At 37.2% G+C, this 25424-nt stretch overlaps 38 non-coding genes across 38 annotated transcripts; all 38 read left to right on the top strand.

The window, feature by feature from the left end:
- The first annotated feature begins 4876 nt into the window (after window positions 1–4876).
- Window positions 4877–4950, top strand: TRNAT-AGU (transfer RNA threonine (anticodon AGU)). Its single transcript has one exon. It is a non-coding gene; the product is annotated as a tRNA-Thr (tRNA).
- Window positions 4951–5696: 746 nt separating this feature from the next.
- TRNAT-CGU (transfer RNA threonine (anticodon CGU)) lies at window positions 5697–5770 on the top strand. Its single transcript has one exon. It is a non-coding gene; the product is annotated as a tRNA-Thr (tRNA).
- A 440-nt stretch (window positions 5771–6210) lies between these two features.
- On the top strand, window positions 6211–6284 carry TRNAT-UGU (transfer RNA threonine (anticodon UGU)). Its single transcript has one exon. It is a non-coding gene; the product is annotated as a tRNA-Thr (tRNA).
- A 952-nt stretch (window positions 6285–7236) lies between these two features.
- TRNAT-UGU (transfer RNA threonine (anticodon UGU)) lies at window positions 7237–7310 on the top strand. Its single transcript has one exon. It is a non-coding gene; the product is annotated as a tRNA-Thr (tRNA).
- A 438-nt stretch (window positions 7311–7748) lies between these two features.
- TRNAT-AGU (transfer RNA threonine (anticodon AGU)) lies at window positions 7749–7822 on the top strand. Its single transcript has one exon. It is a non-coding gene; the product is annotated as a tRNA-Thr (tRNA).
- A 437-nt stretch (window positions 7823–8259) lies between these two features.
- TRNAT-AGU (transfer RNA threonine (anticodon AGU)) lies at window positions 8260–8333 on the top strand. Its single transcript has one exon. It is a non-coding gene; the product is annotated as a tRNA-Thr (tRNA).
- A 235-nt stretch (window positions 8334–8568) lies between these two features.
- TRNAT-CGU (transfer RNA threonine (anticodon CGU)) lies at window positions 8569–8642 on the top strand. Its single transcript has one exon. It is a non-coding gene; the product is annotated as a tRNA-Thr (tRNA).
- Window positions 8643–9082: 440 nt separating this feature from the next.
- On the top strand, window positions 9083–9156 carry TRNAT-UGU (transfer RNA threonine (anticodon UGU)). The gene has a single exon. It is a non-coding gene; the product is annotated as a tRNA-Thr (tRNA).
- A 438-nt stretch (window positions 9157–9594) lies between these two features.
- Window positions 9595–9668, top strand: TRNAT-AGU (transfer RNA threonine (anticodon AGU)). The gene has a single exon. It is a non-coding gene; the product is annotated as a tRNA-Thr (tRNA).
- Window positions 9669–10414: 746 nt separating this feature from the next.
- Window positions 10415–10488, top strand: TRNAT-CGU (transfer RNA threonine (anticodon CGU)). Its single transcript has one exon. It is a non-coding gene; the product is annotated as a tRNA-Thr (tRNA).
- A 438-nt stretch (window positions 10489–10926) lies between these two features.
- TRNAT-AGU (transfer RNA threonine (anticodon AGU)) lies at window positions 10927–11000 on the top strand. Its single transcript has one exon. It is a non-coding gene; the product is annotated as a tRNA-Thr (tRNA).
- A 438-nt stretch (window positions 11001–11438) lies between these two features.
- On the top strand, window positions 11439–11512 carry TRNAT-AGU (transfer RNA threonine (anticodon AGU)). Its single transcript has one exon. It is a non-coding gene; the product is annotated as a tRNA-Thr (tRNA).
- A 440-nt stretch (window positions 11513–11952) lies between these two features.
- Window positions 11953–12026, top strand: TRNAT-UGU (transfer RNA threonine (anticodon UGU)). Its single transcript has one exon. It is a non-coding gene; the product is annotated as a tRNA-Thr (tRNA).
- Window positions 12027–12464: 438 nt separating this feature from the next.
- Window positions 12465–12538, top strand: TRNAT-AGU (transfer RNA threonine (anticodon AGU)). The gene has a single exon. It is a non-coding gene; the product is annotated as a tRNA-Thr (tRNA).
- A 440-nt stretch (window positions 12539–12978) lies between these two features.
- TRNAT-UGU (transfer RNA threonine (anticodon UGU)) lies at window positions 12979–13052 on the top strand. The gene has a single exon. It is a non-coding gene; the product is annotated as a tRNA-Thr (tRNA).
- Window positions 13053–13490: 438 nt separating this feature from the next.
- Window positions 13491–13564, top strand: TRNAT-AGU (transfer RNA threonine (anticodon AGU)). Its single transcript has one exon. It is a non-coding gene; the product is annotated as a tRNA-Thr (tRNA).
- Window positions 13565–14001: 437 nt separating this feature from the next.
- TRNAT-AGU (transfer RNA threonine (anticodon AGU)) lies at window positions 14002–14075 on the top strand. Its single transcript has one exon. It is a non-coding gene; the product is annotated as a tRNA-Thr (tRNA).
- Window positions 14076–14310: 235 nt separating this feature from the next.
- Window positions 14311–14384, top strand: TRNAT-CGU (transfer RNA threonine (anticodon CGU)). Its single transcript has one exon. It is a non-coding gene; the product is annotated as a tRNA-Thr (tRNA).
- A 440-nt stretch (window positions 14385–14824) lies between these two features.
- On the top strand, window positions 14825–14898 carry TRNAT-UGU (transfer RNA threonine (anticodon UGU)). The gene has a single exon. It is a non-coding gene; the product is annotated as a tRNA-Thr (tRNA).
- Window positions 14899–15336: 438 nt separating this feature from the next.
- Window positions 15337–15410, top strand: TRNAT-AGU (transfer RNA threonine (anticodon AGU)). The gene has a single exon. It is a non-coding gene; the product is annotated as a tRNA-Thr (tRNA).
- A 438-nt stretch (window positions 15411–15848) lies between these two features.
- TRNAT-UGU (transfer RNA threonine (anticodon UGU)) lies at window positions 15849–15922 on the top strand. The gene has a single exon. It is a non-coding gene; the product is annotated as a tRNA-Thr (tRNA).
- Window positions 15923–16360: 438 nt separating this feature from the next.
- On the top strand, window positions 16361–16434 carry TRNAT-AGU (transfer RNA threonine (anticodon AGU)). The gene has a single exon. It is a non-coding gene; the product is annotated as a tRNA-Thr (tRNA).
- A 440-nt stretch (window positions 16435–16874) lies between these two features.
- Window positions 16875–16948, top strand: TRNAT-UGU (transfer RNA threonine (anticodon UGU)). The gene has a single exon. It is a non-coding gene; the product is annotated as a tRNA-Thr (tRNA).
- A 438-nt stretch (window positions 16949–17386) lies between these two features.
- On the top strand, window positions 17387–17460 carry TRNAT-AGU (transfer RNA threonine (anticodon AGU)). Its single transcript has one exon. It is a non-coding gene; the product is annotated as a tRNA-Thr (tRNA).
- Window positions 17461–18206: 746 nt separating this feature from the next.
- TRNAT-CGU (transfer RNA threonine (anticodon CGU)) lies at window positions 18207–18280 on the top strand. The gene has a single exon. It is a non-coding gene; the product is annotated as a tRNA-Thr (tRNA).
- Window positions 18281–18720: 440 nt separating this feature from the next.
- Window positions 18721–18794, top strand: TRNAT-UGU (transfer RNA threonine (anticodon UGU)). The gene has a single exon. It is a non-coding gene; the product is annotated as a tRNA-Thr (tRNA).
- Window positions 18795–19232: 438 nt separating this feature from the next.
- Window positions 19233–19306, top strand: TRNAT-AGU (transfer RNA threonine (anticodon AGU)). Its single transcript has one exon. It is a non-coding gene; the product is annotated as a tRNA-Thr (tRNA).
- Window positions 19307–20052: 746 nt separating this feature from the next.
- Window positions 20053–20126, top strand: TRNAT-CGU (transfer RNA threonine (anticodon CGU)). The gene has a single exon. It is a non-coding gene; the product is annotated as a tRNA-Thr (tRNA).
- Window positions 20127–20566: 440 nt separating this feature from the next.
- On the top strand, window positions 20567–20640 carry TRNAT-UGU (transfer RNA threonine (anticodon UGU)). Its single transcript has one exon. It is a non-coding gene; the product is annotated as a tRNA-Thr (tRNA).
- A 438-nt stretch (window positions 20641–21078) lies between these two features.
- Window positions 21079–21152, top strand: TRNAT-AGU (transfer RNA threonine (anticodon AGU)). Its single transcript has one exon. It is a non-coding gene; the product is annotated as a tRNA-Thr (tRNA).
- A 437-nt stretch (window positions 21153–21589) lies between these two features.
- TRNAT-AGU (transfer RNA threonine (anticodon AGU)) lies at window positions 21590–21663 on the top strand. The gene has a single exon. It is a non-coding gene; the product is annotated as a tRNA-Thr (tRNA).
- Window positions 21664–21898: 235 nt separating this feature from the next.
- TRNAT-CGU (transfer RNA threonine (anticodon CGU)) lies at window positions 21899–21972 on the top strand. Its single transcript has one exon. It is a non-coding gene; the product is annotated as a tRNA-Thr (tRNA).
- Window positions 21973–22677: 705 nt separating this feature from the next.
- On the top strand, window positions 22678–22751 carry TRNAT-UGU (transfer RNA threonine (anticodon UGU)). The gene has a single exon. It is a non-coding gene; the product is annotated as a tRNA-Thr (tRNA).
- A 438-nt stretch (window positions 22752–23189) lies between these two features.
- On the top strand, window positions 23190–23263 carry TRNAT-AGU (transfer RNA threonine (anticodon AGU)). Its single transcript has one exon. It is a non-coding gene; the product is annotated as a tRNA-Thr (tRNA).
- Window positions 23264–23701: 438 nt separating this feature from the next.
- On the top strand, window positions 23702–23775 carry TRNAT-UGU (transfer RNA threonine (anticodon UGU)). Its single transcript has one exon. It is a non-coding gene; the product is annotated as a tRNA-Thr (tRNA).
- Window positions 23776–24213: 438 nt separating this feature from the next.
- Window positions 24214–24287, top strand: TRNAT-AGU (transfer RNA threonine (anticodon AGU)). Its single transcript has one exon. It is a non-coding gene; the product is annotated as a tRNA-Thr (tRNA).
- Window positions 24288–24725: 438 nt separating this feature from the next.
- TRNAT-AGU (transfer RNA threonine (anticodon AGU)) lies at window positions 24726–24799 on the top strand. The gene has a single exon. It is a non-coding gene; the product is annotated as a tRNA-Thr (tRNA).
- A 437-nt stretch (window positions 24800–25236) lies between these two features.
- TRNAT-AGU (transfer RNA threonine (anticodon AGU)) lies at window positions 25237–25310 on the top strand. Its single transcript has one exon. It is a non-coding gene; the product is annotated as a tRNA-Thr (tRNA).
- Window positions 25311–25424: the final 114 nt, after the last annotated feature.

The raw sequence follows: 25424 nt of genomic DNA, 5'->3' as shown, positions 1-25424 counted from the left end.
ATTACGTAATAAGGATGGAATCTAAGCACAAATACACAATAGCGGATATTGGTTTAAAGAGATAGAAGTAATAACACAAAAGGGATATGAATAGGAAATTAGACACCTTAATTATAAGATAATATGAATATATTTGGCACATAGAGATATGATATACGGAATGGACTTGTTAGCTTGAGGGAGGTTAATGTAAGGTATGGCACTGGGCGCTCATGCGCTGTAATCTATTCCGATATATACACTTTTTTTTTTTATTTATTTATTTTTTTCTCCCTATTTATTTATCTAATAATTTATTAACTCGTCTCCTTCTTTGAGACTCAACCTAGGTGGATGTACCTTAACTCCGGTTACTATGTTCTTAAGGGGGTTTTACTTACCGGGAGGTTTAAGTACAATGATTTCCACAATAATGTATAAATGTGAGTGGTGTATGAATGTGTCTTGTAAGGGAATAATGAAAGTTAAGTGTATGAATATGGTAATTTTGGAGTCTTCAAAATGGAATGGTTTAAGATATATCATAATTACTAATGGCAAGTAATAGAATAGATTTAATTAAATTTATTACATTGAATGTACAAGGGCTTAATCTCCCACATAAAAGGCGCTCTCTTTTTGACCTTTTGATTAAGGAACATATAGATGTGTGCTGTATTCAGGAAACACACTTGAAATGCAGTGATATACATAGGTTAAAAAATGAGAAATATACATTGATAGAACACTCATCTCTAACGCGGAAAAAAAAACGGGGAGTTGCTATATTAGTATCTAATAACATTAAAGTTGAAGTTATATATAGACAAAAGGATCTATCGGCTAGATATGTATTCGTTATATGTAAACTAGATGATAAAATATTCTCGTTATTAAATATTTATGCCCCAAATACCAAACAGATACATTTTCTTAATACTACCTTACATAAAATACAGAAATATATCCAGGGAACATTCCTTTGTTTGGGGGACTTTAACTGTGTATTAGATTTTGAATGGGATAGTACAAGCACCCCAAAAAATAAAAGATGTAATCAGCTCAGGTTGTCTAAAGCTTTCCAAGAAGCTCTTGGTAAAAATGAGCTATATGATATTTGGAGAGCTCTAAGACCTTTAGATAAAGATTATACTTTTTTTTCGCAACACCATAAAGTATTTACACGGATAGACTTAATCTTAACTAATGCCAAAATATTACAAGATTGTAAGAGTATATCGATAGGGAATATAGCATGGTCTGACCATGATCCTGTCTGCCTTGCGATTAATAAAAAATATAGACGGAGTCCACAACCGTGGAGGCTTAAGGAATTCCTTTTAAGAAGTAAAGAAAGTCTAGAATTTATCATTAAGGAATCAACTCAATTCTTCCAGGAAAACCTTACTAAAGATATTAGCCCAGGGAATGTATGGGCAGCATATAAATGCGTCTTGAGAGGGTATTTAATTAAGAGAGAAGCATATAATAGGAAGAAAAGAAATGAAAAATTGTCAGATCTACATATTTCCTTAAATAATCTTAAAAAGAAATGTCGAGATAACCCTACCGATCAGGATTTTTCGGACATGATTAAAATAAAAAAAGAGATTGAACAGCGCCTCTTGAATATAGCTAATCAGAATTTAATTAAAATGAAACAAAAATTCTATTATTCAGGAAATAGAGCAGAGAAACTTCTTACGAACCAACTAAAAAAAAGGAAACTTAAAGCTAGAATATATAAAATTAGGAAGGGGAAGGAATACGTATTTAGTCCTGAGGAGGTAGGAAAAGCTTTTGGAGAATTCTATTCTAATTTATATCATATATCAAATCAAAACCAGGATAGGGAACAAATGAGGAATTATTTAATAGACTCTAAGCTCCCGAAAATACCAGAAAATGTAGCGGAACAAATGGACAGTCCTTTTTTAGAGGATGAAGTTTGTAGGGCGATTAAGTCGTTAAAAATCCATAAAGCTCCGGGTCCAGATGGTTATATAGCTTTGTTCTATAAAAAATTAGTAAAACATCTGGTACCCCACTTAACTAAGGTATTTAATGATATCCGGATTACTAGGATCTTTCCGAATGGGATGCTTGAAGCCTCTATTATTCCTATTCTTAAAATAGGAAAAGACGAGATGAATGTAGCAAATTATAGACCAATCTCGCTGATTAACATAGATACAAAATTATATTCAATAATACTGGCTGATAGATTAAAAGAGGTATGTCCCCAGCTAATACATGGAAATCAAACTGGTTTTGTAAAAGGGAGACATTCTAATGACAATGTGCGTAAAATTATTGATCTGGTCGAATATGTTTCCAATTATAAAGTGCCTTCTCTATTTTTGGCCCTCGATGCAGAGAAGGCATTTGATAGGGTCAACTGGATGTTTATTGAAGAAACATTATATGCATATGGTTTTAAGAAAGGGTTTATCGATTCGGTACTATCATTATATTCTAATCCATGTGCTAAAGGGATAGGACAAGGTTTTACTTCTGATTGGATCAAAATATTTAACGGTACCAGGCAGGGATGTCCTCTTTCTCCTCTTCTGTACATTCTAACCATTGAGCCTCTTGCGGCCAGGATTAGGAATAACAAAGATATCAAAGGCTTGGTGATAGGAAATGTAGATAATAAAATCAGTTTGTATGCGGATGACATCTTAATCTCGTTGTATGATCCCATTAACTCATTAAGTAAAGTGATGGAAGAAATTACAGTATTTAGTGAATTCTCTAACTATAAATTAAATACAAGAAAGACCCAGGCAGTTAATATGAATCTACCGGAAAATATAAAAACGAGATTGGGGGAAGAATAAGATTTTATATGGGAGTCTACAAAATTCGAATATTTAGGAATTATCATCCCTTTGAAAATAACACAAATAATAGATATTAATTATGGAAAACTTCGCGATCAACTTATACGCCAACTAGCAGAATGGAAAGGATTATTTATATCTTGGATGGGAAGAATAAATGTTATAAGAGCATACATAATCCCAAAATGGTTTTATCTATTGCGAATGATCCCCATTAAATTACCCTCTTTGTGGACTCAAGCATTTCAAAAAAATATTGAAAAATTTATATGGGCAGATAAGAAGCCTAGAGTAGCAAAAAAAGTCCTATATGCTAGTAGAAATAATGGAGGTCTAAATGTTCCTTGTTTAGAAAGATGCGCCCAGGCAAGTATACTTACCCATATAATGAAGCTACAATACAAAAATAGTTGTAAAGAGGAATGGTTCATGATTGAACAAGAACTGATAGGTATGGCAAACCTAGAATGTCTATTATGGAAACACCAGGACAAATTAAAATCGATTACAAATATTTTACCTATTTCCCTAAAAAGTGCCATAGAATTTTGGAATCGCTTTAAATATCGGGTAGGACTCCAAAATAAAGTTGTTATGTCTGCACCTCTGGAAATTCTCGTTAATAACATTTCATCACTAAGCCTTAAAAACTGGGAGAACTTCAGTAATAAGAGAATAGGCGACTTATATAGCTCAAATAAATTCAATACCTTTCCTCGGCTTAAGGAGGATTTTAAGTTGAGTGACTCCGAATTTTTTACTATGTATAGAATTTGTCATTACTTAAAGACTCATATATATGTGGGAGAGAGATCTCTGTTGAGCCAAAAGATTGTGGACATGTTCTCTTCAGAAGTAATTATTAAAGGGCTGAGGAAGTGGTATTCCTTTTTAGAAATATTAGAAACTCCCTTCAAAAACTCCATTTTAAGGTCTTGGCAACAAGACTTGAAAATTTCAATAGAACAAAAAAGTTGGATAACTAGCTTAGGCGAAGTCAATAAATTTTCTCACTGCTTGAATATGATAGAACTGCACTTCAAGATAGTATTAAGATGGTATATGATACCCGTGAAACTAGCTAAATTTAATTGTAATGCCACATCCACATGTTGGAGGTGTGAACTAGGAAAGGGCACATATGTGCATATATGGTGGAAGTGCAATCTGATACAACACACATGGGGTGAACTATTTAAGATAATATCGGAACTTTTTAATAGACATATAAATCCCACTCCTGAAAAAGCTTTATTACATATCAATTTGTTAAATCTTTCTGTTAACCAAAAAGCATTATATATCCAATGTTTATTAGCGATGAAAATAATCATAGCGAGACATTGGTTACAAAAAACATCTATTAATATAGACCATGTAATAAATCAAATTAACCATCAATGTGTCATGGAACGAGGCTTTTACTACGCGCATCAGAAAATATATAAATTTAATAAAATATGGAGACCTTGGTTAATAAAATATCCCAATCTATTCTCTGACTATAGCTATTAAATCATAATACCGTGTAAAAATACTGAAAATTTTGAAGACTCGAGTGGTATGAATGGAGTATGAGTGTGAGTGTCAAACCCTCTTCTTTCTTTTCTTCTTTTTTTTTTTTTTTTTTTTCTTCTTGGGAGCAAGAAGCCAGGAGGAGCCAGTTACTAATATCCTGGTATATTTGTTCACTATGTTCTTTTAAGAGGCAATGGAAATAATTTTATTGGATAGATATTCAAATGTTGAAATAGTTTAACAGCTCTTTGAAATGTATTATAGAGTTACATGAGATATGGGACAAACTATTGTTACAGTTTATACTATACTGAAGCGATTGCCTATGTTGTATTTATATGCAGAAAAAAAATAAATGTAATAAAAAAATAAAAAAAAAAAAAAAAAAACTTAAATGGGAACCAATTAAGTCCCAACACGTATACAGAGCTATGGTGGAAAAAATGGAAGAAAACCCCATGAAAAAGCAATGCTGTGTTTACAGGAGCCACCAGGAAAAAAAAAAAAAAAAAAGAACAGACTGCAGGTGTCAAGGCGCTGTGGCTTAGATGGTTAAAGCACCTGTCTAGTAAACAGGAGATCCTGAGTTCGACTCTCAGCAGTGCCTAAGTTTTAACGCATCCACTGTTGAATTTGTGCCTAGTCTATGAAGACCGCGTCCAGTCTAATTCTAAAAGAAGTTAAAGGCTTCAAAAATCGTGACCATCTAGATCTCAGTAGATTTTTTCTCATCGTCTATAATCCTGTGCTGGTTAAACACACTAATTCTCTTGTTTATACTGAGCCTAACATCTGAGTTCTTGGTAGGTGTTTGTGGCATATCTGAATTATATTATCCTGTGATTCTTAATTGATGACATCCCACTAAGAATGTGAGTTTCTTTTAAATGTAAAAGTTTCAGCTAAAAATACAACAAAACAGCCCAATTTTCCATTGCTAGTTCAAATCATTACTGCTATAGTAAGATTTGCTCCTCTCTAACATATCGTCAAATGTTGAAGAGCCGGGTAGTCCATGGCTTTGCAAACCCTCACAGCCTTTGAGGCGCTGTGGCTTAGTTGGTTAAAGCATCTGTATAGTAAATAGGAAACCCTGAGTTCGACCCTCAGCAGTGCCTGCATTTTAGAGCATCCACTGTTTAATTTGTGCCTAGTCTATGAAGTCCGGGTACAGTCTAATTCTTAAAGAATTTAAAGGCTTAAACAATCATGACCATCTAGATGTCAGTAATTTTGCTCCCATTGCTAGTTTGAATCATTACAGCTATAGTAAGATTTGCTCCTCTCTAACATGTCGGTCAAATGCTGTAGAGCAGGGTACTCCATGGCTCTGGAAAAACACACAAACATCAAGGCGCTGTGGCTTAGTTGGTTAAAGCGCCTGTTTCGTAAACAGGAGATCCTGAGTTCAAATCTCAGCAGTGCCTGACTTTTAGAACATCCACTGTTTAATTTGTGCCTAGTCTATGAACTCCGGCTTCAGTCTAATTCTTAAAGAAGTTAAAGGTTTAAACAATCATGACCATCTACATCCCAGTTGGTTTTTACTCATTGTCTATAACCCCGTGCTGGTTAAACACACTAATTCTCTTGTTTATACTGAGCCTAACATCTGAGTTTTTGGTAGGTGTTTGTGGCATTTGTGAATTATCTTATCCTGTGATTCTTAATTCATGACATCCCACTTCTCATGTGAGTTTCTTTTCAATTTAATACTTTCAGCTAAAAAGACTGCAAAACAGCCCAATTTTCCATTGCTAGTTCAAATCATTACTGCTATAGTAAGATTTGTTCTTCTCTAACAAATTACTCAAATGTTGAAGAGCAGTGTAGACCATGGTTTTGGAAAAACCAAAACAGCCACTAAGGCATTGTGGCTTAGATGGTTAAAGCGCCTGTCTTGTAAATAGGAGATCCTGAGTTCGACTCTCAGCAGTGCCTAACTTTTAGAGCACCCACTCTTCAATTTGTGCCTAGACTATGAAGTCTGGGTCCAGTCTAATTCTAAAAGAAGTAAAAGGCTTAAAGAATCAAGACCATCTAGATCTCAGTAGGTTTTTACTCATGGTCTATAATCCCGTGCTGGTTAAACCCACTAATTCTCTTCTTTATACTGAGTCTAACAACTGAGTTCTTGGTAGGTGTTTGTGGCATATCTGAATCATCTTATCCTGTGATTCTTAATTCATGACAACCCACTTCGAATGTGAGTTTCTTTTAAATGTAATAGTTTCAGCTAAAAATAATACAAAACAGTCCAATTTTCCATTGCTAGTTCAAATCATTACTGCCATAGTAAGATTTGCTCCTTTCTAACATATCAGTCAAATGTTGAAGAGCAGGATACTCCATGGTTTGAGAAGAAAAAGCAGGTGTCAAGGCGCTGTGGCTTAGATGGTTAACGCGCCTATCTAGTAAACAGGAGATCCTGAGTTCGACTCTCAGCAGTGCCTAGGTTTTAGCGCATCCACTGTTGAATTTGTGCCTAGTCTATGAAGACCGCGTCCAGTCTAATTCTAAAAGAAGTTAAAGGCTTCAAGAATCATCACCATCTAGAACTCAATCGATATTTTCTCATCGTCTATAATCCCGTGCTGGTTAAACACACTAATTCTCTTGTTTATACTGAGCCTAACATCTGAGTTTTTGGTAGGTGTTTGTGGCATTTGTGAATTATCTTATCCTGTGATTCTAAATTCATGACATCCCACTTCTCATGTGAGTTTCTTTTAAATTTAATAGCTTCAGCTAGAAAGACTGCAAAACAGCCCAATTTTCCATTGCTAGTTCAAATCATTACTGCTATAGTAAGATTTGTTCTTCTTTAACAAATTACTCAAATGTTGAAGAGCAGTGTAGACCATGGTTTTGAAAAAACCATAACAGCCACTAAGGCATTGTGGCTTAGATGGTTAAAGCGCCTGTCTTGTAAACAGGAGATCCTGAGTTCGACTCTCAGCAATGCCTAGCTTTTAGAGCACCCACTCTTCAATTTGTGCCTAGACTATGAAGTCTGGGTCCAGTCTAATTCTAAAAGAAGTTAAAGGCTTCAAGAATCGTGACCATCTAGATCTCAGTAGATTTTTTCTCATCGTCTATAATCCCGTGCTGGTTAAACACACTAATTCTCTTGTTTATACTGAGCCTAACAACTGAGTTCCTGGTAGGTGTTTGTGGCATATCTGACTCATCTTATCCTGTGATTCTTAATTCATGACAACCCACTTCGAATGTGAGTTTCTTTTAAATGTAATAGTTTCAGCTAAAAATAATACAAAACAGCCCAATTTTCCATTGCTAGTTCAAATCATTACTGCCATAGTAAGATTTGCTCCTTTCTAACATATCAGTCAAATGTTGAAGAGCAGGATACTCCATGGTTTTAGAACTGACTGCAGGTGTCAAGGCGCTGTGGCTTAGATGGTTAAAGCGCCTGTCTAGTAAACAGGAGATCCTGAGTTTGACTCTCAGCAGTGCCTAAGTATAAACGCATCCACTGTTGAATTTGTGCCTAGTCTATGAAGACCGCGTCCAGTCTAATTCTAAAAGAAGTTAAAGGCTTCAAAAATCGTGACCATCTAGATCTCAGTAGATTTTTTCTCATCGTCTATAATCCCGTGCTGGTTAAACACACTAATTCTCTTGTTTATACTGAGCCTAACATCTGAGTTCTTGGTAGGTGTTTGTGGCATATCTGAATTATATTATCCTGTGATTCTTAATTGATGACATCCCACTAAGAATGTGAGTTTCTTTTAAATGTAAAAGTTTCAGCTAAAAATACAACAAAACAGCCCAATTTTCCATTGCTAGTTCAAATCATTACTGCTATAGTAAGATTTGCTCCTCTCTAACATATCGTCAAATGTTGAAGAGCAGGGTAGTCCATGGCTTTGCAAACCCTCACAGCCTTTGAGGCGCTGTGGCTTAGTTGGTTAAAGCACCTGTATAGTAAATAGGAAACCCTGAGTTCGACCCTCAGCAGTGCCTGCATTTTAGAGCATCCACTGTTTAATTTGTGCCTAGTCTATGAAGTCCGGGTACAGTCTAATTCTTAATGAATTTAAAGGCTTAAACAATCATGACCATCTAGATGTCAGTAATTTTGTTCCCATTGCTAGTTTGAATCATTACAGCTATAGTAAGATTTGCTCCTCTCTAACATGTCGGTCAAATGTTGTAGAGCAGGGTACTCCATGGCTCTGGAAAAACGCACAAACATCAAGGCGCTGTGGCTTAGCTGGTTAAAGCGCCTGTTTCGTAAACAGGAGATCCTGAGTTCAAATCTCAGCAGTGCCTGACTTTTAGAACATCCACTGTTTAATTTGTGCCTAGTCTATGAACTCCGGGTTCAGTCTAATTCTTAAAGAAGTTAAAGGTTTAAACAATCATGACCATCTACATCCCAGTTGGTTTTTACTCATTGTCTATAACCCCGTGCTGGTTAAACACACTAATTCTCTTGTTTATACTGAGCCTAACATCTGAGTTTTTGGTAGGTGTTTGTGGCATTTGTGAATTATCTTATCCTGTGATTCTTAATTCATGACATCCCACTTCTCATGTGAGTTTCTTTTCAATTTAATAGTTTCAGCTAAAAAGACTGCAAAACAGCCCAATTTTCCATTGCTAGTTCAAATCATTACTGCTATAGTAAGATTTGTTCTTCTCTAACAAATTACTCAAATGTTGAAGAGCAGTGTAGACCATGGTTTTGGAAAAACCAAAACAGCCACTAAGGCATTGTGGCTTAGATGGTTAAAGCGCCTGTCTTGTAAACAGGAGATCCTGAGTTCGACTCTCAGCAGTGCCTAACTTTTAGAGCACCCACTCTTCAATTTGTGCCTAGACTATGAAGTCTGGGTCCAGTCTAATTCTAAAAGAAGTTAAAGGCTTAAAGAATCAAGACCATCTAGATGTCAGTAGGTTTTTACTCATGGTCTATAATCCCGTGCTGGTTAAACCCACTAATTCTCTTCTTTATACTGAGTCTAACAACTGAGTTCTTGGTAGGTGTTTGTGGCATATCTGAATCATCTTATCCTGTGATTCTTAATTCATGACAACCCACGTCGAATGTGAGTTTCTTTTAAATGTAATAGTTTCAGCTAAAAATAATACAAAACAGTCCAATTTTCCATTGCTAGTTCAAATCGTTACTGCCATAGTAAGATTTGCTCCTTTCTAACATATCGGTCAAATGTTGAAGAGCAGGATACACTGTGGTTTTAGAACAAGCTGCTGGTGTCAAGGCGCTGTGGCTTAGATGGTTAAAGCGCCTGTCTAGTAAACAGGAGATCCTGAGTTCGACTCTCAGCAGTGCCTAAGTTTTAACGCATCCACTGTTGAATTTGTGCCTAGTCTATGAAGACCGCGTCCAGTCTAATTCTTAAAGAAGTTAAAGGCTTCAAGAATCGTGACCATCTAGATCTCAGTAGATTTTTTCTCATCGTCTATAATCCCGTGCTGGTTAAACACACTAATTCTCTTGTTTATACTGAGCCTAACATCTGAGTTCTTGGTAGGTGTTTGTGGCATATCTGAATTATATTATCCTGTGATTCTTAATTGATGACATCCCACTAAGAATGTGAGTTTCTTTTAAATGTAAAAGTTTCAGCTAAAAATACAACAAAACAGCCCAATTTTCCATTGCTAGTTCAAATCATTACTGCTATAGTAAGATTTGCTCCTCTCTAACATATCGTCAAATGTTGAAGAGCAGGGTAGTCCATGGCTTTGCAAACCCTCGCAGCCTTTGAGGCGCTGTGGCTTAGTTGGTTAAAGCACCTGTATAGTAAATAGGAAACCCTGAGTTCGACCTTCAGCTGTGCCTGCATTTTAGAGCATCCACTGTTTAATTTGTGCCTAGTCTATGAAGTCCGGGTACAGTCTAATTCTTAAAGAATTTAAAGGCTTAAACAATCATGACCATCTAGATGTCAGTAATTTTGTTCCCATTGCTAGTTTGAATCATTACAGCTATAGTAAGATTTGCTCCTCTCTAACATGTCGGTCAAATGCTGTAGAGCAGGGTACTCCATGGCTCTGGAAAAACACACAAACATCAAGGCGCTGTGGCTTAGTTGGTTAAAGCGCCTGTTTCGTAAACAGGAGATCCTGAGTTCAAATCTCAGCAGTGCCTGACTTTTAGAACATCCACTGTTTAATTTGTGCCTAGTCTATGAACTCCGGGTTCAGTCTAATTCTTAAAGAAGTTAAAGGTTTAAACAATCATGACCATCTACATCCCAGTTGGTTTTTACTCATTGTCTATAACCCCGTGCTGGTTAAACACACTAATTCTCTTGTTTATACTGAGCCTAACATCTGAGTTTTTGGTAGGTGTTTGTGGCATTAGTGAATTATCTTATCCTGTGATTCTTAATTCATGACATCCCACTTCTCATGTGAGTTTCTTTTCAATTTAATACTTTCAGCTAAAAAGACTGCAAAACAGCCCAATTTTCCATTGCTAGTTCAAATCATTACTGCCATAGTAAGATTTGCTCCTTTCTAACATATCGGTCAAATGTTGAAGAGCAGGATACTCCATGGTTTTAGAAGAAAAAGCAGGTGTCAAGGCGCTGTGGCTTAGATGGTTAAAGCGCCTGTCTAGTAAACAGGAGATCCTGAGTTCGACTCTCAGCAGTGCCTAAGTTTTAGCGCATCCACTGTTGAATTTGTGCCTAGTCTATGAAGACCGCGTCCAGTCTAATTCTAAAAGAAGTTAAAGGCTTCAAGAATCATGACCATCTAGATCTCAATCGATATTTTCTCATCGTCTATAATCCCGTGCTGGTTAAACACACTAATTCTCTTGTTTATACTGAGCCTAACATCTGAGTTCTTGGTAGGTGTTTGTGGCATATCTGAATTATATTATCCTGTGATTCTTAATTCATGACAACCCACTTCGAATGTGAGTTTCTTTTAAATGTAATAGTTTCAGCTAAAAATAATACAAAACAGTCCAATTTTCCATTGCTAGTTCAAATCATTACTGCCATAGTAAGATTTGCTCCTATCTAACATATCGGTCAAATGTTGAAGAGCAGGATACTCCATGGTTTTAGAAGAAAAAGCAGGTGTCGAGGCGCTGTGGCTTAGATGGTTAAAGCGCCTGTCTAGTAAACAGGAGATCCTGAGTTCGACTCTCAGCAGTGCCTAAGTTTTAGCGCATCCACTGTTGAATTTGTGCCTAGTCTATGAAGACCGCGTCCAGTCTAATTCTAAAAGAAGTTAAAGGCTTCAAGAATCATGACCATCTAGATCTCAATCGATATTTTCTCATCGTCTATAATCCCGTGCTGGTTAAACACACTAATTCTCTTGTATATACTGAGCCTAACATCTGAGTTTTTGGTAGGTGTTTGAGGCATTTGTGAATTATCTTATCCTGTGATTCTAAATTCATGACATCCCACTTCTCATGTGAGTTTCTTTTAAATTTAATAGTTTCAGCTAAAAAGACTGCAAAACAGCCCAATTTTCCATTGCTAGTTCAAATCATTACTGCTATAGTAAGATTTGTTCTTCTTTAACAAATTACTCAAATGTTGAAGAGCAGTGTAGACCATGGTTTTGAAAAAACCAAAACAGCCACTAAGGCATTGTGGCTTAGATGGTTAAAGCGCCTGTCTTGTAAACAGGAGATCCTGAGTTCGACTCTCAGCAGTGCCTAGCTTTTAGAGCACCCACTCTTCAATTTGTGCCTAGACTGTGAAGTCTGGGTCCAGTCTAATTCTAAAAGAAGTTAAAGGCTTAAAGAATCAAGACCATCTAGATGTCAGTAGGTTTTTACTCATGGTCTATAATCCCGTGCTGGTTAAACCCATTAATTCTCTTGTTTATACTGAGCCTAACAACTGAGTTCTTGGTAGGTGTTTGTGGCATATCTGAATCATCTTATCCTGTGATTCTTAATTCATGACAACCCACTTCGAATGTGAGTTTCTTTTAAATGTAATAGTTTCAGCTAAAAATAATACAAAACAGTCCAATTTTCCATTGCTAGTTCAAATCATTACTGCCATAGTAAGATTTGCTCCTTTCTAACATATCGGTCAAATGTTGAAGAGCAGGATACTCCATGGTTTTAGAATAAAAAGCAGGTGTCAAGGCGCTGTGGCTTAGATGGTTAAAGCGCCTGTCTAGTAAACAGGAGATCCTGAGTTCGACTCTCAGCAGTGCCTAAGTTTTAGCGCATCCACTGTTGAATTTGTGCCTAGTCTATGAAGACCGCGTCCAGTCTAATTCTAAAAGAAGTTAAAGGCTTCAAGAATCATGACCATCTAGATCTCAATCGATATTTTCTCATCGTCTATAATCCCGTGCTGGTTAAACACACTAATTCTCTTGTTTATACTGAGCCTAACATCTGAGTTCTTGGTAGGTGTTTGTGGCATATCTGAATTATATTATCCTGTGATTCTTAATTGATGACATCCCACTAAGAATGTGAGTTTCTTTTAAATGTAAAAGTTTCAGCTAAAAATACAACAAAACAGCCCAATTTTCCATTGCTAGTTCAAATCATTACTGCTATAGTAAGATTTGTTCTTCTTTAACAAATTACTCAAATGTTGAAGAGCAGTGTAGACCATGGTTTTGAAAAAACCAAAACAGCCACTAAGGCATTGTGGCTTAGATGGTTAAAGCGCCTGTCTTGTAAACAGGAGATCCTGAGTTCAACTCTCAGCAGTGCCTAGCTTTTAGAGCACCCACTCTTCAATTTGTGCCTAGACTGTGAAGTCTGGGTCCAGTCTAATTCTAAAAGAAGTTAAAGGCTTAAAGAATCAAGACCATCTAGATGTCAGTAGGTTTTTACTCATGGTCTATAATCCCGTGCTGGTTAAACCCATTAATTCTCTTGTTTATACTGAGCCTAACAACTGAGTTCTTGGTAGGTGTTTGTGGCATATCTGAATCATCTTATCCTGTGATTCTTAATTCATGACAACCCACTTCGAATGTGAGTTTCTTTTAAATGTAATAGTTTCAGCTAAAAATAATACAAAACAGTCCAATTTTCCATTGCTAGTTCAAATCATTACTGCCATAGTAAGATTTGCTCCTTTCTAACATATCGGTCAAATGTTGAAGAGCAGGATACTCCATGGTTTTAGAAGAAAAAGCAGGTGTCAAGGCGCTGTGGCTTAGATGGTTAAAGCGCCTGTCTAGTAAATAGGAGATCCTGAGTTCGACTCTCAGCAGTGCCTAAGTTTTAGCGCATCCACTGTTGAATTTGTGCCTAGTCTATGAAGACCGCGTCCAGTCTAATTCTAAAAGAAGTTAAAGGCTTCAAGAATCATGACCATCTAGATCTCAATCGATATTTTCTCATCGTCTATAATCCCGTGCTGGTTAAACACACTAATTCTCTTGTTTATACTGAGCCTAACATCTGAGTTCTTGGTAGGTGTTTGTGGCATATCTGAATTCTATTATCCTGTGATTCTTAATTGATGACATCCCACTAAGAATGTGAGTTTCTTTTAAATGTAAAAGTTTCAGCTAAAAATACAACAAAACAGCCCAATTTTCCATTGCTAGTTCAAATCATTACTGCTATAGTAAGATTTGCTCCTCTCTAACATATCGTCAAATGTTGAAGAGCAGGGTAGTCCATGGCTTTGCAAACCCTCATAGCCTTCGAGGCGCTGTGGCTTAGTTGGTTAAAGCACCTGTCTAGTAAATAGGAGACCCTGCGTTCGACCCTCAGCAGTGCCTACATTTTAGAGCATCCACTGTTTAATTTGTGCCTAGTCTATGAAGTCCGGGTACAGTCTAATTCTTAAAGAATTTAAAGGCTTAAACAATCATGACCATCTAGATGTCAGTAATTTTGTTCCCATTGCTAGTTTGAATCATTACAGCTATAGTAAGATTTGCTCCTCTCTAACATGTCGGTCAAATGCTGTAGAGCAGGGTACTCCATGGCTCTGGAAAAACACACCAGCATCAAGGCGCTGTGGCTTAGTTGGTTAAAGCGCCTGTTTCGTAAACAGGAGATCCTGAGTTCAAATCTCAGCAGTGCCTGACTTTTAGAACATCCACTGTTTAATTTGTGCCTAGTCTATGAACTCCGGGTTCAGTCTAATTCTTAAAGAAGTTAAAGGTTTAAACAATCATGACCATCTACATCCCAGTTGGTTTTTACTCATTGTCTATAACCCCGTGCTGGTTAAGCACACTAATTCTCTTGTTTATGCTGAGCCTAACATCTGAGTTTTTGGTAGGTGTTTGTGGCATTTGTGAATTATCTTATCCTGTGATTCTTAATTCATGACATCCCACTTCTCATGTGAGTTTCTTTTCAATTTAATAGTTTCAGCTAAAAAGACTGCAAAACAGCCCAATTTTCCATTGCTAGTTCAAATCATTACTGCTATAGTAAGATTTGTTCTTCTCTAACAAATTACTCAAATGTTGAAGAGCAGTGTAGACCATGGTTTTGGAAAAACCAAAACAGCCACTAAGGCATTGTGGCTTAGATGGTTAAAGCGCCTGTCTTGTAAACAGGAGATCCTCAGTTCGACTCTCAGCAGTGCCTAACTTTCAGAGCACCCACTCTTCAATTTGTGCCTAGACTATGAAGTCTGGGTCCAGTCTAATTCTAAAAGAAGTTAAAGGCTTAAAGAATCAAGACCATCTAGATGTCAGTAGGTTTTTACTCATGGTCTATAATCCCGTGCTGGTTAAACCCACTAATTCTCTTCTTTATACTGAGTCTAACAACTGAGTTCTTGGTAGGTGTTTGTGGCATATCTGAATCATCTTATCCTGTGATTCTTAATTCATGACAACCCACTTCGAATGTGAGTTTCTTTTAAATGTAATAGTTTCAGCTAAAAATAATACAAAACAGTCCAATTTTCCATTGCTAGTTCAAATCATTACTGCCATAGTAAGATTTGCTCCTTTCTAACATATCGGTCAAATGTTGAAGAGCAGGATACTCCATGGTTTTAGAAGAAAAAGCAGGTGTCAAGGCACTGTGGCTTAGATGGTTAAAGCGCCTGTCTAGTAAACAGGAGATCCTGAGTTCGACTCTCAGCAGTGCCTAAGTTTTAGCGCATCCACTGTTGAATTTGTGCCTAGTCTATGAAGACCGCGTCCAGTCTAATTCTAAAAGAAGTTAAAGGCTTCAAGAATCATGACCATCTAGATCTCAATCGATATTTTCTCATCGTCTATAATCCCCTGCTGGTTAAACACACTAACTCTCTTGTTTATACTGAGCCTAACATCTAAGTTTTTGGTAGGTGTTTGTGGCATTTGTGAATTATCTTATCCTGTGATTCTTAATTCATGACATCCCACTTCTCATGTGAGTTTCTTTTCAATTTAATAGTTTCAGCTAAAAAGACTGCAAAACAGCCCAATTTTCCATAGCTAGTTCAAATCATTACTGCTATAGTAAGATTTGTTCTTCTCTAACAAATTACTCAAATGTTGAAGAGCAGTGTAGACCATGGTTTTGAAAACCAAAATAGCCACCAAGGCATTGTGGCTTAGATGGTTAAAGCGCCTGTCTTGTAAACAGGAGATCCTGAGTTCAACTCTCAGCAATGCCTAGCTTTTAGAGCACCCACTCTTCAATTTGTGCCTAGACTATGAAGTCTGGGTCCAGTCTAATTCTAAAAGAAGTTAAAGGCTTAAAGAATCAAGACCATCTAGATGTCAGTAGGTTTTTACTCATGGTCTATAATCCCGTGCTGGTTAAACCCACTAATTCTCTTCTTTATACTGAGTCTAACAACTGAGTTCTTGGTAGGTGTTTGTGGCATATCTGAATCATCTTATCCTGTGATTCTTAATTCATGACAACCCACTTCGAATGTGAGTTTCTTTTAAATGTAATAGTTTCAGCTAAAAATAATACAAAACAGTCCAATTTTCCATTGCTAGTTCAAATCATTACTGCCATAGTAAGATTTGCTCCTTTCTAACATATCGGTCAAATGTTGAAGAGCAGGATACTCCATGGTTTTAGAAGAAAAAGCAGGTGTCAAGGCGCTGTGGCTTAAATGGTTAAAGCGCCTGTCTAGTAAACAGGAGATCCTGAGTTCGACTCTCAGCAGTGCCTAGGTTTTAGCGCATCCACTGTTGAATTTGTGCCTAGTCTATGAAGACCGCGTCCAGTCTAATTCTAAAAGAAGTTAAAGGCTTCAAGAATCATGACCATCTAGATCTCAATCGATATTTTCTCATCGTCTATAATCCCGTGCTGGTTAAACACACTAATTCTCTTGTTTATACTGAGCCTAACATCTGAGTTTTTGGTAGGTGTTTGTGGCATTTGTGAATTATCTTATCCTGTGATTCTAAATTCATGACATCCCACTTCTCATGTGAGTTTCTTTTAAATTTAATAGTTTCAGCTAAAAAGACTGCAAAACAGCCCAATTTTCCATTGCTAGTTCAAATCATTACTGCTATAGTAAGATTTGTTCTTCTTTAACAAATTACTCAAATGTTGAAGAGCAGTGTAGACCATGGTTTTGAAAAAACCAAAACAGCCACTAAGGCATTGTGGCTTAGATGGTTAAAGCGCCTGTCTTGTAAACAGGAGATCCTGAGTTCAACTCTCAGCAGTGCCTAGCTTTTAGAGCACCCACTCTTCAATTTGTGCCTAGACTGTGAAGTCTGGGTCCAGTCTAATTCTAAAAGAAGTTAAAGGCTTAAAGAATCAAGACCATCTAGATGTCAGTAGGTTTTTACTCATGGTCTATAATCCCGTGCTGGTTAAACCCATTAATTCTCTTGTTTATACTGAGCCTAACAACTGAGTTCTTGGTAGGTGTTTGTGGCATATCTGAATCATCTTATCCTGTGATTCTTAATTCATGACAACCCACTTCGAATGTGAGTTTCTTTTAAATGTAATAGTTTCAGCTAAAAATAATACAAAACAGTCCAATTTTCCATTGCTAGTTCAAATCATTACTGCCATAGTAAGATTTGCTCCTTTCTAACATATCGGTCAAATTTTGAAGAGCAGGATACTCCATGGTTTTAGAAGAAAAAGCAGGTGTCAAGGTGCTGTGGCTTAGATGGTTAAAGCGCCTGTCTAGTAAACAGGAGATCCTGAGTTCGACTCTCAGCAGTGCCTAAGTTTTAGCGCATCCACTGTTGAATTTGTGCCTAGTCTATGAAGACCGCGTCCAGTCTAATTCTAAAAGAAGTTAAAGGCTTCAAGAATCATGACCATCTAGATCTCAATCGATATTTTCTCATCGTCTATAATCCCGTGCTGGTTAAACACACTAATTCTCTTGTTTATACTGAGCCTAACATCTGAGTTCTTGGTAGGTGTTTGTGGCATATCTGAATTCTATTATCCTGTGATTCTTAATTGATGACATCCCACTAAGAATGTGAGTTTCTTTTAAATGTAAAAGTTTCAGCTAAAAATACAACAAAACAGCCCAATTTTCCATTGCTAGTTCAAATCATTACTGCTATAGTAAGATTTGCTCCTCTCTAACATATCGTCAAATGTTGAAGAGCAGGGTAGTCCATGGCTTTGCAAACCCTCAAAGCCTTCGAGGCGCTGTGGCTTAGTTGGTTAAAGCACCTGTCTAGTAAATAAGAAACCCTGAGTTCGACCCTCAGCAGTTCCTACATTTTAGAGCATCCACTGTTTAATTTGTGCCTAGTCTATGAAGTCCGGGTACAGTCTAATTCTTAAAGAATTTAAAGGCTTAAACAATCATGACCATCTAGATGTCAGTAATTTTGTTCCCATTGCTAGTTTGAATCATTACAGCTATAGTAAGATTTGCTCCTCTCTAACATGTCGGTCAAATGCTGTAGAGCAGGGTACTCCATGGCTCTGGAAAAACACACCAGCATCAAGGCGCTGTGGCTTAGTTGGTTAAAGCGCCTGTTTCGTAAACAGGAGATCCTGAGTTCAAATCTCAGCAGTGCCTGACTTTTAGAACATCCACTGTTTAATTTGTGCCTAGTCTATGAACTCCGGGTTCAGTCTAATTCTTAAAGAAGTTAAAGGTTTAAACAATCATGACCATCTACATCCCAGTTGGTTTTTACTCATTGTCTATAACCCCGTGCTGGTTAAGCACACTAATTCTCTTGTTTATGCTGAGCCTAACATCTGAGTTTTTGGTAGGTGTTTGTGGCATTTGTGAATTATCTTATCCTGTGATTCTTAATTCATGACATCCCACTTCTCATGTGAGTTTCTTTTCAATTTAATAGTTTCAGCTAAAAAGACTGCAAAACAGCCCAATTTTCCATTGCTAGTTCAAATCATTACTGCTATAGTAAGATTTGTTCTTCTCTAACAAATTACTCAAATGTTGAAGAGCAGTGTAGACCATGGTTTTGGAAAAACCAAAACAGACACTAAGGCATTGTGGCTTAGGTGGTTAAAGCTCCTGTCTTGTAAACAGGAGATCCTGAGTTCGACTCTCAGCAATGCCTAACTTTTAGAGCACCCACTCTTCAATTTGTGCCTAGACTATGAAGTCTGGGTCCAGTCTAATTCTAAAAGAAGTAAAAGGCTTAAAGAATCAAGACCATCTAGATGTCAGTAGGTTTTTACTCATGGTCTATAATCCCGTGCTGGTTAAACCCACTAATTCTCTTCTTTATACTGAGTCTAACAACTGAGTTCTTGGTAGGTGTTTGTGGCATATCTGAATCATCTTATCCTGTGATTCTTAATTCATGACAACCCACTTCGAATGTGAGTTTCTTTTAAATGTAATAGTTTCAGCTAAAAATAATACAAAACAGTCCAATTTTCCATTGCTAGTTCAAATCATTACTGCCATAGTAAGATTTGCTCCTTTCTAACATATCGGTCAAATGTTGAAGAGCAGGATACTCCATGGTTTTAGAAGAAAAAGCAGGTGTCAAGGTGCTGTGGCTTAGATGGTTAAAGCGCCTGTCTAGTAAACAGGAGATCCTGAGTTCGACTCTCAGCAGTGCCTAAGTTTTAGCGCATCCACTGTTGAATTTGTGCCTAGTCTATGAAGACCGCGTCCAGTCTAATTCTAAAAGAAGTTAAAGGCTTCAAGAATCATGACCATCTAGATCTCAATCGATATTTTCTCATCGTCTATAATCCCGTGCTGGTTAAACACACTAATTCTCTTGTTTATACTGAGCCTAACATCTGAGTTCTTGGTAGGTGTTTGTGGCATATCTGAATTCTATTATCCTGTGATTCTTAATTGATGACATCCCACTAAGAATGTGAGTTTCTTTTAAATGTAAAAGTTTCAGCTAAAAATACAACAAAACAGCCCAATTTTCCATTGCTAGTTCAAATCATTACTGCTATAGTAAGATTTGCTCCTCTCTAACATATCGTCAAATGTTGAAGAGCCGGGTAGTCCATGGCTTTGCAAACCCTCAAAGCTTTCGAGGCGCTGTGGCTTAGTTGGTTAAAGCACCTGTCTAGTAAATAAGAAACCCTGAGTTCGACCCTCAGCAGTTCCTACATTTTAGAGCATCCACTGTTTAATTTGTGCCTAGTCTATGAAGTCCGGGTACAGTCTAATTCTTAAAGAATTTAAAGGCTTAAACAATCATGACCATCTAGATGTCAGTAATTTTGTTCCCATTGCTAGTTTGAATCATTACAGCTATAGTAAGATTTGCTCCTCTCTAACATGTCGGTCAAATGCTGTAGAGCAGGGTACTCCATGGCTCTGGAAAAACACACCAGCATCAAGGCGCTGTGGCTTAGTTGGTTAAAGCGCCTGTTTCGTAAACAGGAGATCCTTAGTTCAAATCTCAGCAGTGCCTGACTTTTAGAACATCCACTGTTTAATTTGTGCCTAGTCTATGAACTCCGGGTTCAGTCTAATTCTTAAAGAAGTTAAAGGTTTAAACAATCATGACCATCTACATCCCAGTTGGTTTTTACTCATTGTCTATAACCCCGTGCTGGTTAAGCACACTAATTCTCTTGTTTATGCTGAGCCTAACATCTGAGTTTTTGGTAGGTGTTTGTGGCATTTGTGAATTATCTTATCCTGTGATTCTTAATTCATGACATCCCACTTCTCATGTGAGTTTCTTTTCAATTTAATAGTTTCAGCTAAAAAGACTGCAAAACAGCCCAATTTTCCATTGCTAGTTCAAATCATTACTGCTATAGTAAGATTTGTTCTTCTCTAACAAATTACTCAAATGTTGAAGAGCAGTGTAGACCATGGTTTTGGAAAAACCAAAACAGACACTAAGGCATTGTGGCTTAGGTGGTTAAAGCTCCTGTCTTGTAAACAGGAGATCCTGAGTTTGACTCTCAGCAATGCCTAACTTTTAGAGCACCCACTCTTCAATTTGTGCCTAGACTATGAAGTCTGGGTCCAGTCTAATTCTAAAAGAAGTAAAAGGCTTAAAGAATCAAGACCATCTAGATGTCAGTAGGTTTTTACTCATGGTCTATAATCCCGTGCTGGTTAAACCCACTAATTCTCTTCTTTATACTGAGTCTAACAACTGAGTTCTTGGTAGGTGTTTGTGGCATATCTGAATCATCTTATCCTGTGATTCTTAATTCATGACAACCCACTTCGAATGTGAGTTTCTTTTAAATGTAATAGTTTCAGCTAAAAATAATACAAAACAGTCCAATTTTCCATTGCTAGTTCAAATCATTACTGCCATAGTAAGATTTGCTCCTTTCTAACATATCGGTCAAATGTTGAAGAGCAGGATACTCCATGGTTTTAGAAGAGAAAGCAGGTGTCAAGGCGCTGTGGCTTAGATGGTTAAAGCGCCTGTCTAGTAAACAGGAGATCCTGAGTTCGACTCTCAGCAGTGCCTAAGTTTTAGCGCATCCACTGTTGAATTTGTGCCTAGTCTATGAAGACCGCGTCCAGTCTAATTCTAAAAGAAGTTAAAGGCTTCAAGAATCATGACCATCTAGATCTCAATCGATATTTTCTCATCGTCTATAATCCCGTGCTGGTTAAACACACTAATTCTCTTGTTTATACTGAGCCTAACATCTGAGTTCTTGGTAGGTGTTTGTGGCATATCTGAATTATATTATCCTGTGATTCTTAATTGATGACATCCCACTAAGAATGTGAGTTTCTTTTAAATGTAAAAGTTTCAGCTAAAAATACAACAAAACAGCCCAATTTTCCATTGCTAGTTCAAATCATTACTGCTATAGTAAGATTTGCTCCTCTCTAACATATCGTCAAATGTTGAAGAGCAGGGTAGTCCATGGCTTTGCAAACCCTCATAGCCTTCGAGGCGCTGTGGCTTAGTTGGTTAAAGCACCTGTCTAGTAAATAGGAGACCCTGAGTTCGACCCTCAGCAGTTCCTACATTTTAGAGCATCCACTGTTTAATTTGTGCCTAGTCTATGAAGTCCGGGTACAGTCTAATTCTTAAAGAATTTAAAGGCTTAAACAATCATGACCATCTAGATGTCAGTAATTTTGTTCCCATTGCTAGTTTGAATCATTACAGCTATAGTAAGATTTGCTCCTCTCTAACATGTCGGTCAAATGCTGTAGAGCAGGGTACTCCATGGCTCTGGAAAAACACACCAACATCAAGGCGCTGTGGCTTAGTTGGTTAAAGCGCCTGTTTCGTAAACAGGAGATCCTGAGTTCAAATCTCAGCAGTGCCTGACTTTTAGAACATCCACTGTTTAATTTGTGCCTAGTCTATGAACTCCGGGTTCAGTCTAATTCTTAAAGAAGTTAAAGGTTTAAACAATCATGACCATCTACATCCCAGTTGGTTTTTACTCATTGTCTATAACCCCGTGCTGGTTAAACACACTAATTCTCTTGTTTATACTGAGCCTAACATCTGAGTTTTTGGTAGGTGTTTGTGGCATTTGTGAATTATCTTATCCTGTGATTCTTAATTCATGACATCCCACTTCTCATGTGAGTTTCTTTTCAATTTACCGTATTTGCTCGATTATAAGACGAGGTTTTTTTCAGAGGGACAGGTTGGAAAATACAAGAAATAAAAACAAAAAAAAAATATTTTTCTCAATCATAGCTTTTATTAAAAAAAATAGTTTACATGAATTAACATTTACTGGTAAAACTTTTTTCCTTTAGGGTCGTCTTATATTCAGGCTTATTCTTTTTTTTCCTAAGTTAATATTCAGATTTTGGGGGCTCGTCTTATAATCAGGGTCGTCTTATAATCGAGCAAATACGGTAATAGTTTCAGCTAAAAAGACTGCAAAACAGCCCAATTTTCCATTGCTAGTTCAAATCATTACTGCTATAGTAAGATTTGTTCTTCTCTAACAAATTACTCAAATGTTGAAGAGCAGTGTAGACCATGGTTTTGGAAAAACCTAAACAGCCACTAAGGCATTGTGGCTTAGATGGTTAAAGCGCCTGTCTTGTAAACAGGAGATCCTGAGTTCGACTCTCAGCAGTGCCTAACCTTTAGAGCACCCACTCTTCAATTTGTGCCTAGACTATGAAGTCTGGGTCCAGTCTAATTCTAAAAGAAGTTAAAGGCTTAAAGAATCAAGACCATCTAGATGTCAGTAGGTTTTTACTCATGGTCTATAATCCCGTGCTGGTTAAACACACTAATTCTCTTCTTTATACTGAGTCTAACAACTGAGTTCTTGGTAGGTGTTTGTGGCATATCTGAATCATCTTATCCTGTGATTCTTAATTCATGACAACCCACTTCGAATGTGAGTTTCTTTTAAATGTAATAGTTTCAGCTAAAAATAATACAAAACAGTCCAATTTTCCATTGCTAGTTCAAATCATTACTGCCATAGTAAGATTTGCTCCTTTCTAACATATCGGTCAAATGTTGAAGAGCAGGATACTCCATGGTTTTAGAAGAAAAAGCAGGTGTCAAGGCGCTGTGGCTTAGATGGTTAAAGCGCCTGTCTAGTAAACAGGAGATCCTGAGTTCGACTCTCAGCAGTGCCTAAGTTTTAGCGCATCCACTGTTGAATTTGTGCCTAGTCTATGAAGACCGCGTCCAGTCTAATTCTAAAAGAAGTTAAAGGCTTCAAGAATCATGACCATCTAGATCTCAATCGATATTTTCTCATCGTCTATAATCCCGTGCTGGTTAAACACACTAACTCTCTTGTTTATACTGAGCCTAACATCTAAGTTTTTGGTAGGTGTTTGTGGCATTTGTGAATTATCTTATCCTGTGATTCTTAATTCATGACATCCCACTTCTCATGTGAGTTTCTTTTCAATTTAATAGTTTCAGCTAAAAAGACTGCAAAACAGCCCAATTTTCCATAGCTAGTTCAAATCATTACTGCTATAGTAAGATTTGTTCTTCTCTAACAAATTACTCAAATGTTGAAGAGCAGTGTAGACCATGGTTTTGAAAACCAAAACAGCCACCAAGGCATTGTGGCTTAGATGGTTAAAGCGCCTGTCTTGTAAACAGGAGATCCTGAGTTCAACTCTCAGCAATGCCTAGCTTTTAGAGCACCCACTCATCAATTTGTGCCTAGACTATGAAGTCTGGGTCCAGTCTAATTCTAAAAGAAGTAAAAGGCTTAAAGAATCAAGACCATCTAGATGTCAGTAGGTTTTTACTCATGGTCTATAATCCCGTGCTGGTTAAACACACTAATTCTCTTGTTTATACTGAGCCTAACAACTGAGTTCCTGGTAGGTGTTTGTGGCATATCTGAATCATCTTATCCTGTGATTCTTAATTCATGACAACCCACGTCGAATGTGAGTTTCTTTTAAATGTAATAGTTTCAGCTAAAAATAATACAAAACAGCCCAATTTTCCATTGCTAGTTCAAATCGTTACTGCCATAGTAAGATTTGCTCCTTTCTAACATATCGGTCAAATGTTCAAGAGCAGGATACTCTGTGGTTTTAGAACAAACTGCAGGTGTCAAGGCGCTGTGGCTTAGATGGTTAAAGCGCCTGTCTAGTAAACAGGAGATCCTGAATTCGACTCTCAGCAGTGCCTAAGTTTTAACGCATCCACTGTTGAATTTGTGCCTAGTCTATGAAGACCGCGTCCAGTCTAATTCTAAAAGAAGTTAAAGGCTTCAAGAATCGTGACCATCTAGATCTCAGTAGATTTTTTCTCATCGTCTATAATCCCGTGCTGGTTAAACACACTAATTCTCTTGTTTATACTGAGCCTAACAACTGAGTTCCTGGTAGGTGTTTGTGGCATATCTGACTCATCTTATCCTGTGATTCTTAATTCATGACAACCCACTTCGAATGTGAGTTTCTTTTAAATGTAATAGTTTCAGCTAAAAATAATACAAAACAGCCCAATTTTCCATTGCTAGTTCAAATCATTACTGCCATAGTAAGATTTGCTCCTTTCTAACATATCAGTCAAATGTTGAAGAGCAGGATACTCCATGGTTTTAGAACTGACTGCAGGTGTCAAGGCGCTGTGGCTTAGATGGTTAAAGCGCCTGTCTAGTAAACAGGAGATCCTGAGTTTGACTCTCAGCAGTGCCTAAGTATTAACGCATCCACTGTTGAATTTGTGCCTAGTCTATGAAGACCGCGTCCAGTCTAATTCTAAAAGAAGTTAAAGGCTTCAAAAATCGTGACCATCTAGATCTCAGTAGATTTTTTCTCATCGTCTATAATCCCGTGCTGGTTAAACACACTAATTCTCTTGTTTATACTGAGCCTAACATCTGAGTTCTTGGTAGGTGTTTGTGGCATATCTGAATTATATTATCCTGTGATTCTTAATTGATGACATCCCACTAAGAATGTGAGTTTCTTTTAAATGTAAAAGTTTCAGCTAAAAATACAACAAAACAGCCCAATTTTCCATTGCTAGTTCAAATCATTACTGCTATAGTAAGATTTGCTCCTCTCTAACATATCGTCAAATGTTGAAGAGCAGGGTAGTCCATGGCTTTGCAAACCCTCACAGCCTTTGAGGCGCTGTGGCTTAGTTGGTTAAAGCACCTGTATAGTAAATAGGAAACCCTGAGTTCGACCCTCAGCAGTGCCTGCATTTTAGAGCATCCACTGTTTAATTTGTGCCTAGTCTATGAAGTCCGGGTACAGTCTAATTCTTAATGAATTTAAAGGCTTAAACAATCATGACCATCTAGATGTCAGTAAT

The sequence above is a fragment of the Spea bombifrons genome, chromosome 2 (genome assembly GCF_027358695.1).
Source record: "Spea bombifrons isolate aSpeBom1 chromosome 2, aSpeBom1.2.pri, whole genome shotgun sequence".
NCBI lineage: Eukaryota > Metazoa > Chordata > Amphibia > Anura > Pelobatidae > Spea > Spea bombifrons.
Note: the sequence above shows the minus strand (reverse complement) of the source record. Positions and strands in the feature narration are given on the sequence as shown.